This window comes from Nelumbo lutea, chromosome 1, assembly GCF_056320005.1.
Source record: "Nelumbo lutea isolate HS-2025 chromosome 1, American lotus-T2T, whole genome shotgun sequence".
NCBI lineage: Eukaryota > Viridiplantae > Streptophyta > Magnoliopsida > Proteales > Nelumbonaceae > Nelumbo > Nelumbo lutea.
In genome coordinates this window covers 205935974-205957261 of record NC_142684.1, presented here as the reverse complement: position 1 = coordinate 205957261, position 21288 = coordinate 205935974, and the positions used below count along the sequence as shown (strand labels likewise).

General features: G+C 40.8%; 1 pseudogene; it reads left to right on the top strand.

Moving 5' to 3' along the window:
- The first annotated feature begins 679 nt into the window (after nucleotides 1-679).
- LOC148880565 (kinetochore protein NDC80 homolog pseudogene) lies at nucleotides 680-3053 on the top strand (annotated as a pseudogene).
- The last annotated feature ends 18235 nt before the right edge of the window (nucleotides 3054-21288 follow it).

Sequence of the window (21288 nt, the reverse complement as noted above, 5' to 3'; positions counted from 1 at the left end):
AGGCCCAAGCTTGAGCTCAACCGGACCATTGGGCCTAGGTCTTGAGCTCGAGTCCAACCCTCATATAAAGCCCGAAGCCCAAGTCCAGATAGAAATTTGAAAACAATTTATTTTCTTTTTTTTATTCAATAAAAATGTTTTATTTATATTAAAAACCTTCAAAACTCAAAAATAATAAACATCTCACTATTACTTGAAGAAAAAGAGAAGAAGAGCAAAGAAAAAGTATTGCATATATATATATATATTATTATTTAATAAAATATATATTTTATTATTTAATATGTAGTATCATGTCGGGCTTGGGCTCGGGCTGGGCTTTTTCGAGAAAGCCCAAACCCGGCTTGAAAAAAATTAGGTTTGGTGCTTTAGGCCGAGCCCAAACCCACAGGCCTAAAATTATGACCAAACCCAACTTATAACTGGCCAGACCGATCCGGGCCGTCGGGCTACCCGGCCGATGAATAGGTCTACTCCAAGGCCAATGGGGCATTTGTGGCAAAGTGAAAGTTGAGGGAATGTTTGTGTTCAGGGGATAATTGCTATTGACGCATATTTGGGGGGAGTATTTATAATTTACCTAAAAGAGGGGAGTGAGACAAACAGGCGGGAAAGACCGAAAGAGAGACGAATACGAACAGACAGAAGTCACAGGACCAGAAGCGAGAGACGGAGAGAAATGAGAGGAGCCATCGGTGGGCGGAGACGCCCAAAGGACTCTCTGCAACATCGACTTCCGATCGACACTCGCCATTTAAGCACCATTCGAAACCTAGACTCCGACGCCAGTTTCTGCAGCAGCCGCCCCTCCAACTCTTCCATCGGGATAGGCCGCGCCACCCCCGGCCCCATTACCGATCGCGTCCATCAGGCCTCCGCCATCCGCGTCATCAACGCTTACCTCGCTTTCCACTCCTCCTCCACTGTCCTCAAGCCCCTCTCCCCTCTGCTAAAGACATCACTGACATCATTCGCTTTCCCTTCACTCGCCTCGATTGGCCCTCTTTCAAACTCGAAGAAGATCTTCCTCTTCTCCTCAAACACCTTAATTGCCCCTTCAAACTCAACAAAATCTTCCCTCAAAGCTCCCGGCACTCTTCACTCCTGGCCTTCCCTTCTTGCCGTCATTCACTGGCTCGTCGAGCTTGCGCTCTACAATGATCACATCGCGTCTTCTTCGACAACGACGACAAATTCACTCTTCCGAGATTATAGGGTTCTTACGCACATCGTAAATTGCTACTCGCTCTACATTCGCGGCGACGATGATGGTGTTGAAGATCTCGATAATGAATTCAATAGACAAATGGAACAAGAGGGATGCCGCGGCTGAGAAAGTTAAGTCGTTGGGGAAAGAAGTGGCTGATCTTGAAGCCCAATTCGAAGCATTGAGGTCGGGGCCGTCCGAGAGGGAGGTGCTCGAGAGAGATAAATCTATGCTGGAGAAGGATGTGCAGAAGTTTCACACAATCTAACGCAATTGTGATGGTGGAGAAGACTTTGAAGGATTAGGAGAAGGAATTGGACGCCAAACTCCAGGAGAATAAGAGGATTTCTGAGGAGAATGAGGAGACGGAAGAGGGTTGATGCGCAGACTGTGAATGCTAGGGATGCGGAGAGGATGAAGAGGAAGCTCCATGCTGTGGAAAGAGATATTGCGGAGACAGAGCTTGCGAGGAACGATTGGGAGGAGAAATGCTGGGACCTTGATGCCACTCTAGCACATAAGCTTAAGGAACTTGAGAATCTCTCAATTGAATGCAATCATGCTCTTAGGAGGTGAATTGCTGAGATTTGCTTGATGATTTGCATTTTGAATTTTTTTTTCCAATTCATCTCTAACTAGTGTGTTGGAGTTGCGTCAATTATCTGATTTAGAAGGTATATTGCTTCATGATCTAAATAGGTCAGTAACCATTTTAGTTTTAATTTTATAATCGAAGCATTTTGGTTTGTGGGTTTCCTGAGTATTATTTGAAATTCCATTCCATTATAGCTTTTAGGGCTGGTTTATTCCTTGTGTAGAAATTAACATGAACGTTTTTAATGGATTTTGTAGTAAAGATGTTATATAATTCATTTCTTTTTGAAAAGTAAGGTAAAATTTTTATTCCATAGAGAAAACACAAAGTACAACAAATTCCAGGATAAAGAAAGACTAGTCTGGAATCAAAGATAGATATTATATAATTCATGTAACATGATATTAAATAACAAGATGAAAACATAATCTTTAAATCAGAAATTTAACATGTTTTGGTTGATGGTGCGTACTGGCTCAGTTAGTAAGGTTTCTGGCTGGTTGTGGTTGAGAGTCTTGAGATTTTGGGAACAAATCCCGCCAACACCAGGGTTTGGGGGTTATTGGTAGGCGGTAGGGGGACAGGCTATCCCTGTTCTGTGGCCCCATCAAGAAATATAAAAAAAAGAGCATATTTTGGTTCCAGTTTTGGAAGCAAACAATACATAACCAAGAATCTGTTGTTTTGCTTTTTTCTTGGTTTTGAGTATCAATTTATTTTCAAATCAGATAGTTTTGATTTGTTTTTGAAATTCACAACATGAAAAACAATCCACATTGAAGAACACTTCATGGCTACAACATTGTTTCCTTTTTGTTATTTCCAGGCTAAAGATCGGAGGCAATTATCAATATGTGTTGAACGCCAAATGATCAACCCCTGCCGAGTTGTTGGGAATTGACTACAAAGGAAGACCAAAACCTGCCCTTTGAATTTATGGATAACATAAAGAAAAGCTCCAAGGCAAAGTTGGAGGAATTGATTTCTATTTGACAACAATATGTGGAAAATGCTACTAAGATTGAGGGCAAAAGAAATTGTCTTGCAGCCCTTCAATCTAGGATTGATGAGGTATGTGCTTGGGATGGGATTATACAACAGGGCATGATATTTGTTTGTCGATGTCATGAAAAATTTCCTTTCATTTTGTTTAATAGATTCTCAAATTTGTTCTGGTTGTATAATTTGCAACCAAAAAAATTGCAGGTAAATTACCTTGTACCTTTTGTTAAGGCTGCAGTAGTTACATGATCTGTCTGGTCCAATGATATTGAGGCTTTTCAAGTTCTGTGGCTTGCTTCATTATTTTGGATTGTTGGAACTTTGAAGTTAAACTTTCTTTTACTTAAGATAGGAAGAACAAAAAGAAATAAGATGTATATCTAGTTTAAGTAAAGTTGAAGGAATGACACAGTGTCCCATTTTTTGAATTCTAACATTATATACTTGCAAAAAGGGGTCTAAAATGTTGCCTTTGTTGCTATAATATTTGATACAAAATTTGCATTCATCTTGTACATTAGATATTCATTTATGTCAAGTAAGCAAAGAGATAAAAGAGAAATGTTATGTAAATGCATCCTCAAGAATCCATTGAGTGTTGGATTCTAATGTGCGCTCGACACAAATATCTTTTCTCTTTAGAGATTCCATCCAAACCCAGAAGTACCAAGCGGTTTTTTTGCCTTTGTATAAATTGACTTCAATGTGTGCATCCTATTCTTTATGTTTGGGGTTTTCATGTCAATACCATATCGTCTCATCATCTCTTTACAGACCAACTGCACCAAATCTGCACTGTGATCTCTAGGTTCGAACAGTCCATTAAATCAAAATAAATAGAGAATAGTTTTAAATAAATTTTGGATTTAACAGAAATTAATTTTAGATCAATTACTCTTAACAAGAAACAGTTTTTTGAAATAAAGAAAATAATTTGCGCAAATCTTGGCAGAACATCTTTTGTCCATCTGCGCAGGTTCAGATCCGATTTTCTTTTGGTTCAAGATTCGAACCTATGGCTCTGATACCACTGAAAGAATGGTAGGATCCATCTAATGGACGCCATAAAGATTGCGGAATGGGTGGGCGAATTTCAAAAAAGTTTCCTATATTCTTCCAACTGGGAATCGTATTTCATAAATTTAGAATACAATACTCAAGGATCCTACTTGTACCATAATCGAACCAGATCTGAACCAAAAGGGAAGGGAGGAATTATACCTGATCCAGAGAAGCAGTATTTCCCAAAGTTGGTATTCACACCCAAAGAGGACACCAAGATCCGCTTCTACTGAAGATGACACAGCTGTATGTGGAACGGAACCAGCAAAGTGCGTCCTACACACTGAATCCTTTGCAAGAATCCATTAGAAACTCTGAGCAGCAAATATTTTCAGTCTTTTTTGCAAAACTAATGTCAAGAACCAATTTCTTGATTTATTTCTTCTTCAAAGATCGAATGCTGTAAGAAAGAATAGCGTCGGCTAGAGGAGAACTCCTAAAGTGAAGATGGCTAAATTGCTTCTCTTCTCTCTAGAGTGAGTATGAGATTCAATCTCAATTCGCATGATGTTTTTTTGCACAAAACCCTAGGTTCAAAATCTGATCTTGTTTTGTTAGGGTTTCTCCTCTTTTCTTCTCGAGTTGAGGTGTGCTAAGGGCAATACTGTCAATTGTTGCCACCTAGAATGGGTTAAGGGCAACACTGTCAATTCGCTTTCAAGCCGAGGCATGGCTGAGTAGTCCAAGGCCTAGGGTGGCCGAGGGCGGGTAGGCCTCGGGTAGGTACCTGAGGTAGAGACTCCAACTATCAAGTTAGTTCGGGTGCAACGCGAGGTGGACGAGGCCTGAGGTGGGAACACTTAGATGAGGCCACAAAGGAAACTGGAGAGTTCTTAGTGTTCTTAGGTCTAGATTCTAGATGTTTAATTGGAGGGGGTTGCTCCTATTTATACTTGAGGCTGCTTGGAGGTAAATGGGTTCGGACGGTCAGGATGTGGTCCTTTCCTGTGGGGCGCGTCCATCTAAGGCCACCGCATGCGGTCGCACCATTGGTTTTGGTTTGCACGTCGACATCTGCTCTACACGCCCTCATTGGATCCGTCTTGAACGCTGCCGCCTGCCACACATGCGCGTGCTACTGGTTAAGACCATGTGCGCCTACATCGTCAACCATGATGACTTTGCTGGAGTTTTCCCCCAATGGCTCATTAAAACATCACATCACATCGAGATTTGTTCATGGGTCGGGTAGCCCGATGGGTCGGGCTTGCAGATAGATATTAGCCCGTGGGCTTGACCTCGGGCATAAAAGCTTGAGCCCGACTATTTTACGAGTTGGGCTTGGGATTTGCCACAAAAGCCCGACCCGACCAAGTGTAACCTATTCTAAACCCTAGCCAAATAACCCTTTCTTATTTCCTCTCTTCAGTCTTTATCTTCTATCTTCTCTCCTCACTCACTCTCAAGAATCGGCGCGAATCCATATAGGCAGCCACCATTCTCAGTCTTAGAGGCAACACGTGAGCTCAAGCACCGGTCGTCTCTCTCTCTGATGGTAAGTCTTCTCTCTCTCTCTCTCTCTCTCGTCTCTCTTGCAGTTCTCATTCTCAGTTTCTCATTCACTGTTGCATATTCTCACTTTCTTAGTAACCAGTGCCACCAGTGAACTGTGGCGGTGAGTTCTTTCTCTCTCTCTCTCTCTCTCTCTCTCTCTCTCTCTCTCTCTCTCTTTGTGTGTGTTCCATCTTCTCAATGTTCTCATTCTCACCAGTGAACACCAGCGTCACCAATGAACTCAGGCGAACTCATTCTCACCTGTGAACACTAGCGCCACCAATGAACTCCAGCGAACTCATTCTCACTAGTGAACACCTGCGCCACCAGTGAGTTGTAGGCCCATTGGTTGAGTCGGGCTCGGGATCATTGTTAGGTTGGGCTTCGGGTTTTTTAAAAGGGCCAGGCTCGAGCTTAAGTTGTAGGCCCATTGGTTGAGTCGGGCTTGGGATCGGACCTGAAAGAATTTTGTTAATAAGGAGTAAAAGCCTGGCCCAAGCCCGACCCGGCCCGGCCCATAAACAGGTCTAATCACATCCATGTAAGCCACCCAACTTTTACTACAGTTAAAGAAATCAGCCTCTCTCGCTGATAGATTGTTGTCCATTCAGTAACTGGTTTTACCCGCCCAAATTCTCTTAAAAGCTCATACATTTTGGGTCATTGTTTTGCAAAGCATAGTGCAACCATTTATCTCTTTGTTTGCTAAAAAATCGTTTGATGTTCTATTGACGGATAATTGTGGAAACTGGGTGACTAGGTCCTTGAAAAATTTATACACCCATCTCAACTCAATAAGGATTTTAAAAGTTTAAATGGATAACATGATGGCATGCATATATAAACGGTTTCTTAACTTGTCTATTAATGAGGGTAATTTAAGTCCAGTGAGTTAATAGTAAGGTATTTTTAAGTCCATTTTATAGGACCTCAGTGAGAGCTGGCTCATTTCGTTGGTGTATTAACTAATTTGTTCCAGCATTGATGCAGAATGGAATCCCGCAACCAGTACTTTGGATAAAAAGGATTAAAGGGAAATTGTTACACATAAAAAGAAAACACAACAGAAAAGAAAAAAGAAAAAACCTTCGCCCAACATCCAGCACAACAGTGTGACACCCCAACCCAAAAGTTCTAGATAGCAAACACCCAGATAACCTTTCCTAAGAACAACAAAGCACAGGCCACTTAAGAGACGTGCATAAAAGTCTCTAAACACAAAAACAGAACTAATCAACAGAAGTGTCTACCCCTCCCGCCTCTCCCTCTTCCTCTGATCGCTTTTTCTTTTTTTGGATCAGCCTTTACAGAAGCATCCATGTAGAACTCGTCCAACCTTCTTAATTTTGTACTTGCAGGCAAGCCCCCAAATTTGAGGGCCTCCTCAGAATTCATCAAGTAAAAATCCATCTCTTCTTTGCTAACCCTTACCTCACTCTCATCTCTCAACCTTTCTGCCTCCAGCTCATATCTTTTAAAAGCTTCATTTGCGATCTTTTCTCCACCCCGAAAACATAAACCACATAAATTAGCCATCTGGACCTATCTTTCAATCAGAGTATCTATAAAATTGGGCTTCCCTGGTCCTTCAGGAGGCTCCAAAGCTCTAATACCCGGGACTGCTCCTTTGCCACACTTCTCTTTCGAGGCTTCTATCAAAGCCTCCAATTCGCCCCTTTTTCCTCTTTAATCTGACTCCGGATCACCTGCCCACAAGAACTCACAACACACTACCCCGTAAATTGGGAATATCTCCCCCTGTATAATACCATTTAGGAGGATGAGATGTTCTCCATGTGTAGCTGCGATGTTATGTGGGTAGACGTGGATAGAGTTTGTGTGGGCAGAAGATCCAAACTCCTTTAATCTTCAGTATTTAGTCTTTACTCTTTTAATATTTTAGTTTTCAAGTTTTCTCTTTTAAATTTGTATTTTTCTGATTAGTTCCTCTAATTTTGGCACTTATCATTTTGTTTCTTCATCTTTTGAAATTCCAGTTAGTTTCAGGGTTCACCTGAGTTGATCCGTTGGTCTGTTTTAGGGTTGGGGTATAGCCTTTTCTGACCCTATCCAAAATTTGAACCAATCCACAATTGGCTTGACCCAACATGAACCTGATGCAGATAAGGGTGTCAATGGATCGGTTTTGGATTGAACCCCGTCCAGTCCAAAATCAATTTGGGTGGATTGGACAGACCAATAAGACATATTGGATTGGACCAATCCGGTCCAAAATATTTATTCGATTGGGTTGGACCTGGTCCATTCATAACAAATTTATATTGGATTGGGTTGGATTAAGCCAATATCTAATCCATCGATATAAGATAAGAATATATGTGTCAATAGACCGGGTTTGGGTTGAACTTGAAACCAATTTAAATCAGAATGAATTTGAACAGATTGAACGGTCCAGACATTAAATTGGATCGATCCAAATTGGTCCAAAACATTAATTGGATTGGACCTAGTCCATTTATAATGGACTCATATTGGACTGGATCGGATTGAACATTTGGACCAAATCCAGTCCAATTGACACCCCTCTGCTGACAACCCAATTGCTAGGTCTTTCAAAAGTTGTTGCGTCCCTATTTTATTGGGGGTTTCAAAAGGATGGAGACAACCCAATTACTTTTCATTGATTATTTTTTATGTTAAATAAAGAAAGAATACTTGGGCTGGTGACTTTGACTGCACGTACAGTGAATGCACTATAGAGAGAGAGAAAGAACTATAACAAAACCAGAGAAGACGATATAATTTAACTGTTAAATCGATTATTTATGCTATTATCTGAAAGCTAGCTGGAGTACTAAAACCCCATCAGGACAAGAAAACATAATGTAGCACTCCATCATTATTTTAGACCTAATTAGCATTGATAAGGTTGAGTTGATACAGAGATGAGCAAAAAGACATGAGAAAAGCAAAATTATCATGGAAAGGGCTGAGCCTGAGGTGAAGGCGGAGGGCAAAGTTGGATACAGTCATTTTTGTTGATCCAACATGTTCCACGGGGATCTGTTACGCAGCACCAGCATTTTTCGTTATTAGGTTTACATCGCATCGGAATACATGGCGGAATGTTTAACTTTATACCACCCTCATTCATCTCCATGGGATCCATTCTCCAAATTTGCTCCTCTTTTTTGCCATCTTTTCTACCTGTTTCCGGTTCACCACACAACAGTAATGTAAGAATGTTGAAGATAAAGAACTCAACTAATACAAAAAAAAAAAAAAGATTAGAAATAGATGAAAGACCATATGCAAGAGCTTGGACTTACAGTCATAAAGCGCAGAAAGACTTAGAAGAACATAACATTGAACTTGGGAGTTGCCATGGATGAATTTGCTGTGAAAAGTGTGATCTAGGATGGGCTTTATATAACATTTGAACATCCTATGAGACAAGGCCAATTTAATTTAGTTGTAATCCACCAAATATCTCAAGAATTAAAATCTTGATTCTATGTGATCTTATAAATAATGAATTGGATTCTTTTCTTAGTGAAGCTCGTGAGTTTGCTTAATTGCATTGCTGCAAATACATGACAGTGAGGTGGGAAGCAAGATGCGATCCTCAATTCATGTAAGATAATTGAGATCAGAGGAAGGTGGTATGAATTTTACATCAGTTTTTTGGATGCAAAATTTGCACTGCCTATGAGACAAAGCCTGTATTTGGTTGCAATGCAAATAAATTTGCACTGATGCAAAATTATGGTAGTATAAATTATTTGTGTATAAATTCTGAATATTTTTATTTTAAATTTCAGTTTATCTTATTTGATTGCAGTATAAATGAAGTAAATCAAAACCTGAAGTAGAATAAAGCAAAACCCATAACAAAATTAGACAAAAATTTACATATTTTTCATTTGCATTCCCATGCATTTGTTTTAGTGCAAATAAAATTACACTGCAATCAAACACAGCCAAAAGTTTACATTAAATAGGAATACAAAATTAAACTTTGAGACAAATTTATATTTAGTTCAGATTCGTATTGCAAACAAATAGCCTTAAGGAAAAATTTTCAACTCGCAAATATAAAGCTGATGACATCCTCTATTTAATGCACATAAAATATTATAAATAAAGAATCAAAGTATAGAATATTAATATATATGAGAGGAGATCTCATTGATATTATTACAGATATTTGGAAAACTAAAAGATTTGAAGAGGTTTCATTGCCATTTACCTTTTTATTTGGCGAATCCACTTTTATTTTTAGCATTAGTTGGATTATAAAGCTATGCTTTGGTGAAAAAATCAAAAGAACCAAATTGGTGGTTGATCAACCAGTTGAAGGACAGGGCTGTCCTCCCACCTCAGCCTCTTTGAATCGGTTATCCAAAGCACCTTGTCAACATTATCATTCTTTGACTTGTTGGGCAGTTAAGCCAGTTGTCAATATGCAGTTGAATTAGTTTGGTTGGACCAAAGCTACCCGTCTCCGTGAAAATACCCATTCCTGTGCCCATCCCCATTCCCGCTAACAGAGATAAGGTTATCCCTATCCCCATCCCATGGGGATTCCCACTTAGGAATGACAACAGGGCGGGGATCATATTCCCTATCCCGCCCTCGATTTTGAAACTAACCCCCATCATCGATCCTCGATGGGGATGGGTTTCTCGTGGGGACCCGAATCCCTAAACTTCTTTTAGATAATAGAATTTGTTTTGAAAAATAAATTTACTTAAAATAAACAAAAAAAATTAAATTATAGATAATGTTTTAAATATGTTTTGATATATATATATATATAATACAAATAATATACATTTAATATAAATAACATTTAAATATATATATAAATTGGGGTCGGGGAGGGGCGGGGACCTTAATTCCCATCCCTGACCCCGAACCCAGTTGGGGATTCCTATTTTTCCTCGTCCCCATCCCCAACCCACCAAAACAATCTCCATCCTCGACCCCATTGGGTCGTGGAAGTCGAGTACCCATTAGGGATGGGGAAAATTGCCATCCCTATCCCTAATCCATGTGATTATTTATAATGTTAATTAGCAGGGATCCCATAAGGCGGAGAGATCTCTCCCCATCCTCGCCCCAATCCAGCTAACGATGATGAAAATTTCCCCATCCCGATCTTCGTGGGGGAAAACCATCCTCACTTCCACACCATTGGGGGCGGATCCCCACGGGGATCGGGGAAATGGGGAAAATTGCCATCACTATTCACAAAAGCTATAAAGTATATATGGCCCACAAACTCAATCTCTCACTTTGCATTCATGTAGAGGTGTAACATGGGTTGGGCAAGGCTAGCACTGCCCACTAGCATAAACCATGCCAGTCACTTTAAAACATGCCAAAACTCTAAGAAACCAAATTTTAGCCCAAATGCCCATAAATCCATCGTTAAATCTACATGATTCCCTTTTGATGTTCTTGATTATGGTACATCACCATACTTGATCCCCAATCAAACTCCATAACGTGAAGCAAAATCATCAAACAACCAATCACACAAAATTTCAAACCTAAATTACAGGATTTAGACAATCATCCATCAGAGATTCTATTTCGATGTGTATAACACTACGACGCTCCTCGAACCTAAAACCCTTGATCTGCATATACCTAACACGATCAAATCCTACCAACAGCTTCATAATCCCAATCCATACCTATCCACCAAATTTTATCCCAAAATTCCCTTGTTTGCCCCAACATTAAGCTTTGTTTTTGTTATGATGAATGTCACTTATCAAAAGATCACCCATCACAAATCTCCATTAACCAAGCCTTATACTTAAGCAAGCTTCTAGGAGTTGGAACATCCATTTTGACTCTGCTGTCAAATCGTTTGATTTCAAGTAGAATCCGGATGAGCCTTGTGTTTACAGAAAATCCAGTGGGGATATGATTACCTTCTTGGTTCTGTATGTAGATGACATTCTACTCATTGAGAATGATGTAGGAATGTTAACTACAGTGAAATGTTGGCTTTCACATCAATTCTCCATGAAAGATCTTGGAGAAGCCTCCTATATACTGTGTCTTCAACTCTACAGAGATAGATCGAAGCGGATAATAGGATTATCCCAATCGGCTTACATTGACAAAATAGTCAAAAGATACAGCATGAAGAACTCTAAGAAAGGAAATGTTCCTTCCAGACACGGAGCCACTCTCTCCAAGAAGATGTCTCCCAAGACCTTTGAGGAGATTGAGGGCATGGAGGACCTTTCCTATGCCTCTGCTGTAGGGAGCATCATGTATGCCATGCTGTGCACTCAACCCGACATTGCTCAGGTAGTGAGTGTGGTAAGCATATTTCAAGCCAACCCAGGGTAGGAGCACTACAATGCTGTGAAAAACATACTTAAATACCTTCAAAGGACAAGAGAGTTTTGTCTGGTATTCGATGGTAGCTCACTATAGATCCAGGGGTATATTGATGTCGATTTCTAGTCGGATCCAAATGATAGAAAGTCTACATCTGGATATGTTTTCATGATAGGATCGTATGATGTTTGTTGAAAAAGCAGCAAACAGGGGTCTACTACAAACTCCACGACCGAAGCCGAATACATTGCTGCAAGTGAGGCTGCCAAAGAAGCCGTGTGGATGAAGAAGTTCGTTCACGAGTTGGGAGCAGTTCGGTCCAGCACATCACCCATCCCGTTGTTTTGTGACAACAATGGAGCCATTGCGCAGGGAACCTGCAATTTCGCAGGGAACCTACGATTTCGAAATCTTGATAGTGGCACAAGGAAGGAGATTTCGCAAATGGGAGAATCACTGCAAACCGTGATCTAACCTCCGTTTTGCATGATGGATTGTGTGAACAACCCTGTTTGACTGATTCTTGATTTTCTTTTATCAGTATTTAATTTCAGATCATTTTCTTGAATTAAAGATTTAATTAAAGATCAAACCCTAGACCCATTCGAACCAAGATTGGTTCAAATTGTTTGGATTGAATCAAGGGTTCGATCAAGGTTGAATGCCAGCCCTAATTTTTCCCAAAATGGGCCTGAGGATTGATAATTAATTGAATGCTTAATTCGGCCCAACCTGTAAAGGCCCAGTTTTAAATTGTTAAAACTACTAAAAGCTCACTTCACAAATAAAGCTATATGGGTCGAACTAATCAACCCTAATTCACCCCATATGCCTATATAATATTAATGGTTAATATTAAGGTTTTAAAATAGGCTTCAAATGGGATTTATAGATATTTAATTGATTGGATCAATTTATCCTTGCATGTGATGTATGGATGTGTGATGTGCTACGTACATGGGCCATAAGTACTTGGCCCATGCTCAATCGATAGTGGCTCTTGCGCACACCATGGTTGCATACACATCATTGCCATGGTGTCCCTTTTGGTCATTGGATGACCTCCCTCAGTGGTGGGCCCCACACCTCATGGAGATGTTACGTGCGGAACCCTAGCCGATTTGGGCCCACCAAAATCTGGCTTTATGAAAGTCAGTGGGAGCCATTTTGGTTTGACCTAGATCAAACTAGGGCGTAATTTATTGTTCCCTCCAGCTAATATGAGTGCATGTGATAGGGAGATTCATATGATGAACTCTCTAAAAGCCTTCCATCATTAGCATGATGATGACTCCTTCAGAAATGAGGAAATGCACCAGAAAATGGGCTATCCATTTGCTGTTGGGCTTGTCAGAGTGTTTCATAAGATGATAGGGGCGTCATAGACTAATGTGGGAGGGGCTTCACCAGAAAATAGGAACTCTCTCACGGTACCTTGGCGTTTACGAATATGATGGGTAAGCACTCACTAGACAAAAAGGTTTACCTGAAAACGGCTCTGAACCTTGTCTGACAGAAGCCAAAGGGAAAACTCATATGATGAATGGATATGATCATTCACAGAAAGGTGGTGGGGTTATGCAGCTGAAACAGTTGGCTCCATGCACCCTATGTGATTTTCCAGATTTCCACAGATAACTCACAGTCTTCATCACTGAGTAGGTAGGGAAATCTCAGAGATGAATAAATAGGAATGGAACGTAGATTAAAAGCCATATCTATGTAATGAACATGAATCAAATTAGATTGTGGACTGATGTTTCCTCTTTTATCAGAAAATGGCAAACGGACAATTTGCAAAGCTTATTGATGACAATAAGCTGAAGGGCCCAAACTATGCCGACTGGTATAGGAACCTTATGCTGGTCCTAACTTCTGAAAAGTTAGACAAAGTGGCTAAAAATCCTGCTCTGGAGCATCCAGGTGATAGGGTTTCTGAGGCCCGAAGGAGAGACTATCATGATTGGGAGGAGAATAACTCCCGTGCCCGGTGTTACATCATTGCCTCCTTGGACAATCCAATACAGAGACAGTTCGATCAGATTGGACTTTCCAAGGACATATTGGACAGTCTTAAGATGATGTATGAAGATCAGAATCGTTCTACTCGACAAAAGGTCTTGAAATAGTTCATGACAGCACAAATGTCCAAAGGGCAACAAGTTCATGACCATTGTCTTCGGATGATGAGCTACATCAATGAGCTTGAAGCTCTTGGATCTGTGCTGGACCTTGCGACCCAGATAGACGCTATCCTTAATTCTTTGCCTCATTCCTATAACCCGTTCATCATGAACTATAACATGAACAAGCTGAATGTCAGCCTGCAAGAGCTCAACAATATGTTGCAATGAGCAGAAGAACTGATTAAAAAGGATAAGCCTGTAGCTATGCTTATTGAAGCTAGAAAGACAGGCAAGAGAAAGAGGAAGGCAAAGAAGCCTTAGAAGAAAGCCACTAAGGGTAAGAAGCAGAAGAAAGACAAAGCATCGGATGCCTATCACTTCTGCAAGAAGACCAGCCACTGGAAAAGGAATTGTTCTGCCTACCTGAAACCCAAGAAAGGTAATTTCGAATCTTGTGTTATAGAAACCAATTTATTGGTAGCTTCTGCGTCCTAGTGTATTGACTCTGGGGCTTCAACTCATGCGTGTAACTCATTGCATGGGTTCAAGGTAAGCAGAATGCTGAGTGAATGAGAAGTTATGCTCTACTTGGGGACTTCAGCAAGTGTTGTAGTCGCGGCCATAGGAACCGTGTAGTTAATTTTTAGAGAATGAACTATTGTATTGAAAGATTGTCTTTATGTACAAAATTTAAGAAGAAATTTGATTTCTATCTCAAAACTGTGTGTAGATGTTTATTCTGTCTTTTTCAGTAATACGATTACAATTAAAAGAAACATCAAATTCATCACATACGGGGAACTAGAGAATGGTCTCTATGTTCTACATCCTTCTCTAGAAACTAACATAACCGAAATTACGTCCATCGGCTGAAATCCCCACGAAAAGAGTCCGTGATACAGTTAATCCCACATGCATGTGGCATTACCGACTTGGCCATATCGGTGTTGACCGAATCACAAGGTTGGTAAAGGATGGTCCTTTGGATTTTCTAACTGTAGAAGATCTTCCCACTTGAGAGCCTTGCCTACAAGGTAAGATGACAAAATGACCATTTAACGGTAAGCTTGAAAGATGTACAGACACACTTGACCTTATACATACTGATGTGTGTGGTCCCCTGAGTGTTAGGACGCGGAATCAACACGTGTATTTCATCACCTTTACAGATGATTTCTCACGATATGGTTACGTGTACCTAATGAGACACAAGTCCGAATCCTTTGAAAAGTTCAAAGAGTTCAGACAAGAGGTCGAGAAACAGTTAGGGAGAGAAATTGAAGCCCTTCAATCAGATCGAGGTGGCGAGTATCTCTCTGACGAATTCAGGGACTACTTAAAGGACGATGGGATAGTATTACAATTGGCTCCTCCTGCTACACCACAACTTAACGGTGTTTCAGAGAGGAAGAATAGGACCTTATTGGATATGGTCTAGTCATTTCTCATACACTTAGAGTTACCCACATTCTTTTGGGGTTACGCATTAGAGACTGCGATTTACATGTTACAATTGGCTCCTCCTGCTACACCACAACTTAACGGTGTTTCAGAGAGGAGGAATAGGACCTTATTGGATATGGTCTAGTCATTTCTCATACACTCAGAGTTGCCCACATTCTTTTGGGGTTACGCATTAGAGACTGCGATTTACATGCTAAATCGGGTTCCAACCAAATTGGTTCCGAACACTCCATATGAACTTTGGATCGGAAAGAAACCAAGTGTCAGACACTTGAAGATTTTGGGTTGTCCAGCACACGTTAAGAGAACAAGTGCTGACAAGTTGGAATCCAAGACCAGTCGTTGCCTTTTTGTAGGCTACCTAAAAGGCTCAGTGGGTTACCTATTCTATGATCCAAGTGAGCAGAAGGTGTTCTGCAACCGAAATGCACAATTTTTGGAAACTGATGACATCCTGGACACCCATCGTCAGGAATTAGTTCTTGATGAGGAGAGCTCAGAAATAGTGGGAGATGTCCTACAAGTTCTAAGTAGTGGCCAACCTAGAAGATCCACTTGGGTATCCAGGCCACCAGTCCATTATGGTTATGACCAGGATAGTTTCCTGGTGGAAACCCTGACTAGTGAGGAGGATCCCGTGACTTATGCGGAAGCTATGTTGGACATAGATTCCCAGAAGTGGGTGGAGGCCATGAGAGCTGAGATGGACTCAATGGAGACCAATGGAGTCTGGACTCTAATAGATCCGCCCTCTACGGTAAAAGCAATTGGTTGCAAATGGATTTACAAGAGGAAGAATGGCTCCGATGGTAGGGTTGAGACTTTCAAAGCTCATCTGGTGGCAAAAGGGTACACTCAGAAAGAGGGCATCGATTATGAGGAAACCTTTCCGCCTGTGGCCATGCTTAAATCCATTAGGATCCTGTTAGCTGGAGCAGCATACATTGATTATGAGATTTGACAAATGGATGTCAAAACTGCATTCCTGAATGGAGATCATACTGAAAATATCTATATGCAGCAGCCACAAGGCTTCATTGCTACTAGTCAGGAACGCATGGTATGTAAACTCAATAGATCCATTTATGGACTTAAGCAAGCTTCTAAGAGTTGGAACATCCGTTTTGACTCTGCTGTTAAATCGTTTGACTTCAAGCAGAATCCGGATGAGCCCTGTGTTTACAGGAAATCCAGTGGGGATAAGATTACCTTCTTAGTTCTATATGTAGATGACATTCTACTCATTGAGAATGATGTAGGAATGTTAACTACGGTAAAAGTATGGCTTTCACAGCAATTCTCCATGAAAAATCTTGGAGAAGCCTCCTATATACTAGGTCTTCGACTCTATAGAAATAGATCAAAGTGAATAATAGGATTATCCCAATCTGCTTACATTGACAAAATAGTCAAAAGATACAGCATGGAGAACTCCAAGAAAGGAAATATTCCTTTCAGGCACGGAGTCACTCTCTCCAAGAAAATGTCTCCCAAGACCTCTGAGGAGATTGAGGGCATGAAGGATGTTCCCTATGCCTCTGCCATAGGGAGCATCATATATGCCATGTTGTGCACTCAACCCGACATTACTCAGTCAGTGAGTGTGGTAAGCATATTTCAGTAGGAGCACTGGACTGTTATGAAAAACATACTTAAGTACCTTCAAAGAACAAAAGAGTTTTGTCTGGTATTTGATGGTAGCTCACTACAGATCCAGGGGTATATTGATGCCGATTTCTAGTCGGATCCAAATGATAGAAAGTCTACATCTGGATATGTTTTCACGATAGGATCGTGTGATGTTTGTTGGAAAAGCAGCAAATAGGGGTCTACTGCAAACTCCACGACCGAAGCCGAATACATTGCTGCAAATGAGGCTGCCAAAGAAGCCATATGGATGAAGAAGTTCATTCACGAGTTGGGAGCAGTTCGGTCCAGCACATCACTCATCCCGTTGTTGTGTGACAACAATGGAGCCATTGCTCAGGCTAAGGAGCCACGAGCCCTTTCGAAGTCTAAGCACATCGAGAGAAAGTACCACGTACTGCGGGAGATTGTTGGTAGAGGGGATGTTCTGATTCAGAAGGTAGCATCAGCGGAAAATGTAGCAGACCCATTGACGAATCCACTATCACAGAAAGTGTTTGACAAACACGTGGAAAGCATGAGATTCCGACTTGTACCGGATTGACTTGGCCATATCGGTGTTGACCGGATCACAAGGTTGGTAAAGGATGGTCCTTTGGATTTTCTAATGGTAGAAGATCTTCCCACTTGTGAGGCTTGCTTAGAAGGTAAGATGACAAAACGGCCATTTAACGGTAAGCCTGAAAGATGTACAGGCACACTTGACTTTATACATACTGATGTGTGTGGTCCCCTGAGTGTTAGGACGTGGAATCAACACGTGTATTTCATCACCTTTACAGATGATTTCTCACGATATGGTTACGTGTACCTAATGAGACACAAGTTAGAATCCTTTGAAAAGTTCAAAGAGTTCAAACAAGAGGTCGAGAAATAGTTAGGGAGAGAAATTAAAGCCCTTCGATCAGATCGAGGTGGCGAGTATCTCTCTAATGAATTCAGGGACTACTTAAAGGACAATGGGATAATATCACAATTGACTCCTCCTGCTACACCACAACTTAACGGTGTTTTAGAGAGGAGGAATAGGACCTTATTGGATATGATCTGGTCACTTCTCATACAGTCAGATTTACCCACTTCTTTTTGGTGTTACGCATTAGAGACTATGATTTACGTGCTGAATCGGGTTCCAACCAAATCGGTTCCGAAAACTCCATATGAACTTTGGACCCGAAAGAAACCAAGTGTCAGACACTTGAAGATTTGGGGCTATGCAGCACACGTTAAAAGAACAAGTGCAGACAAGTTGGAATCCAAGACCAGCTGTTGCCTATTTATAGACTACCCAAAAATCAACATTCCACAAACTTGAAAAAATACCAAATTTCATGAATTCTCTTTCAAATCTTAATCGAATTGCCTAAACCCCAAAAGATTTTTCAAAGTTTCCAACTTCAAACTCCATCTTAGTTTTTACTTTCTAAATGTTTTTTTTTTTAATTTTTGACAGAGGTCCACTAAATTAAAACATTCCCCTTGCATGACCTAGTCTAGTTGACCATAAATTCTTTCATCCTTGCTAGGTTCCCTTGACCTACTCCAAAGAAGTTATCCTATCTAATCACCTACACATCTATCCTTCTTAGGACTCTTCCAATCAATAGTCACCATAGAATTGAGAACCCTAGCACTTCACATCAAGTTTATTACCACAACCTCATCCATAACACCCTACACCCACTTAAGTCGGGTTTAAACTCGACCCATTCTTGCTTAGGATCTAATATCTAGTTAGCCAAGTCATAATAGTCTCAATAGCTCTAAGTGCATACTAGGGGCAAGTTAGCTTTGTCGTCGTTTTCCGTTATTTTTACCCACACTTCATCATCTTCATGAGTATAACGCACGTCATCACATATTGCATCCCTAGAACTAGTCCTTATCCAACAATAGTTTATTCCCACCCATTAGATGCCTACAACCTAAATTGATACCTTTATAGAACCAATAACATAGGCCCTTGAGACAACCAACATTAAAGCATCTAGCTAGCCTAGCTTCAATAGAGTAATACAAAAGGACACAACATAAACCAAACAAAAGTGTGAACCCCTCTCAAACTAAAAAAACCTTTTTAGGATCACTGTGGAATAAGCCTTTCATCAACTTCCTATCGAGCAACAATTATCGATTATACTTTACCAAGAAAAGTTGGCCAAGATGAAGGTAGACATGAAGAACATATGAGCATCCCAACCAAAAATAGTAATCAAGTGCCCTCATCCTAACCTAAACCTTCTTGAAAAGGTTAAAATCCCAAAACATGGTTGAAAATTTTATTGAGATTTTTATGGATGATTTTTCAGTTTTTGGCTCTTCATTTGATGCATGCTTGAATAACCTGGAACAAGTGCTTAAGAGATGCAAATAAACACATTTGGCATAGTGCTTGGACACAAGATTTCTCAAAGAGGTATAGAAGTCAATTCCCCTAACCTTTCATATCAACAGAAAAAGAAATTCATTTCTGATGTAAAATACTATTTGTGGGAGGAACCCTTTTTGTACAAATTGTGTGTAGATCAAATCATAAGGAGATGTGTTCCCGAGGAGGAGATAGAGTCGGTACTCCAATTTTGCCATGATAAAGAAGCAAGATGACATTTTGGAGCTAGCCGCACTACAGCCAAGGTTTTGCAATCAGGTTTTTATTGGCCAACACTGTTCAAAGATGCCCATAGGTATGTGTCCACATGTGACAAATGCCCCTTTCCAATATATTGATCTGTGAAATCTTTGATGTTTGGGGTATAGATTTCATGGGACCCTTCCCAAAGTCTTTTGAGAATAAGTTGTTAGACAGTTTTGTATGCCCTTAGCTTTAATCAAGATGATATACTTTATGAATTTATTGTAAATGAATAATAGTGCATATTTGATTCATGTTCCCTTGGTATGTTTCTGTGTAAAACCCTTAAATTGGACACATAATGAGACTCGTGTTAGTTTAGAATGTTCACAGCCAGTGGGTCGGTCTGGGGAGACCTATCCTGACAAGGCTGACACTGTGGTGCCACCAAGTCGGTTGGGGTGGCTTGTCTCAGCTACCAGGGTGAGACCCTAGGCACATACAGTGTAGGATTATTTGAATCTTTGAACTGGACCAGATTTCCAGTATTGCCCTGGACCTTGGAGATTGATGGGCAAAACTGGAAAGTTACACCCGACCCCTAGACTCGATTATGATACTGCACTAGGTGTCGGATTGGGCTGTCTTTGATGTACCAATCAGTGAGATCCTTAGCGGGGGTCAAAACCTGGGTATGTTGGGACAGTCTGAGAATTCATCTGAGTGGGTGATCATAGTGACAGGATCAGCCCCTTTGTCGGACAAAGGTAATGATCGGGGATGCACTCTCACTGATGGAAACCAAGACTGCCGGCAGCCGATTTCAATCGTTGAGATTTGTTTTGCAAAATATATTTTATATGAGATATAAAAATATATATGTTATGGTTTCAAAATGTTTCCAAATAGGTTTTAATTCCCGAGATCCATATAAGCAGGGAGTGCAACATTGTTCCTTGCAGCCGAGTGAGAGGTCCTCTCTTGTCGGGCAGTGTATGATCATAATGGGCTGGGAGGTTAAGTGTAAGACCATTAAGGATAATACCTGATGGGCTAATTTTGCATCTGCCCACAGTCCCTGGGTGTTACAAGGTGAATTGGCCTAGGGACCACTTATGGTAAGTGTTGGGCCTAGAGAGCCCATGAGATGGGTTTTCAGGGGGTGCACTGTCCATAACAGTGTATTCGGCTAGGCCTTGTAATAAAGGCAGAGCCGAAACCATGTGGCTGATGTGTAGATCAATGTTTGGATCCCACGCCATACAAGGAAGCCCAACTGGACAGCAGTTTGGAAGGCTAAGTGAATACATAACTTCAAATGGGCCTTAAGCCCATTTCGAACTGGGCTAATTTGATTAGTCAACTAAAGGGGTGAATTTTGAGATAGATCAATTGATAGGATTGGGCCCAGACCCTATCCACTTGGAGAGTCCAAGATCTAAATAAGATTTAGATCTGGAAGCCTCCTAATTAGATTGGGAGATGGCTGATCTGATCTGCAGATAAGATAAGGGTTATCCCTTATCACCTAAAGGGACTTCTAATCTAAATATGATTTGGATCTCCAACTCCTAATGGGATTAGGAGTTGATCCCTTTAAGTCTGTAAAAGGAAGAGGGGGCGGCAGCCTTTAGACATGCAATCAGCACACTCTTGTCTTCAGAGCTGACATCACAAGAAGAGAGAATTATGCACCCTGCAAATACTCTCTTGCCGCCTCCTTCCTGCAGCCGCCACCTCCAGCAATTCGATCCCCAGTTCTTGGGAGAAATCAATATTTGATCTTGATACCAAT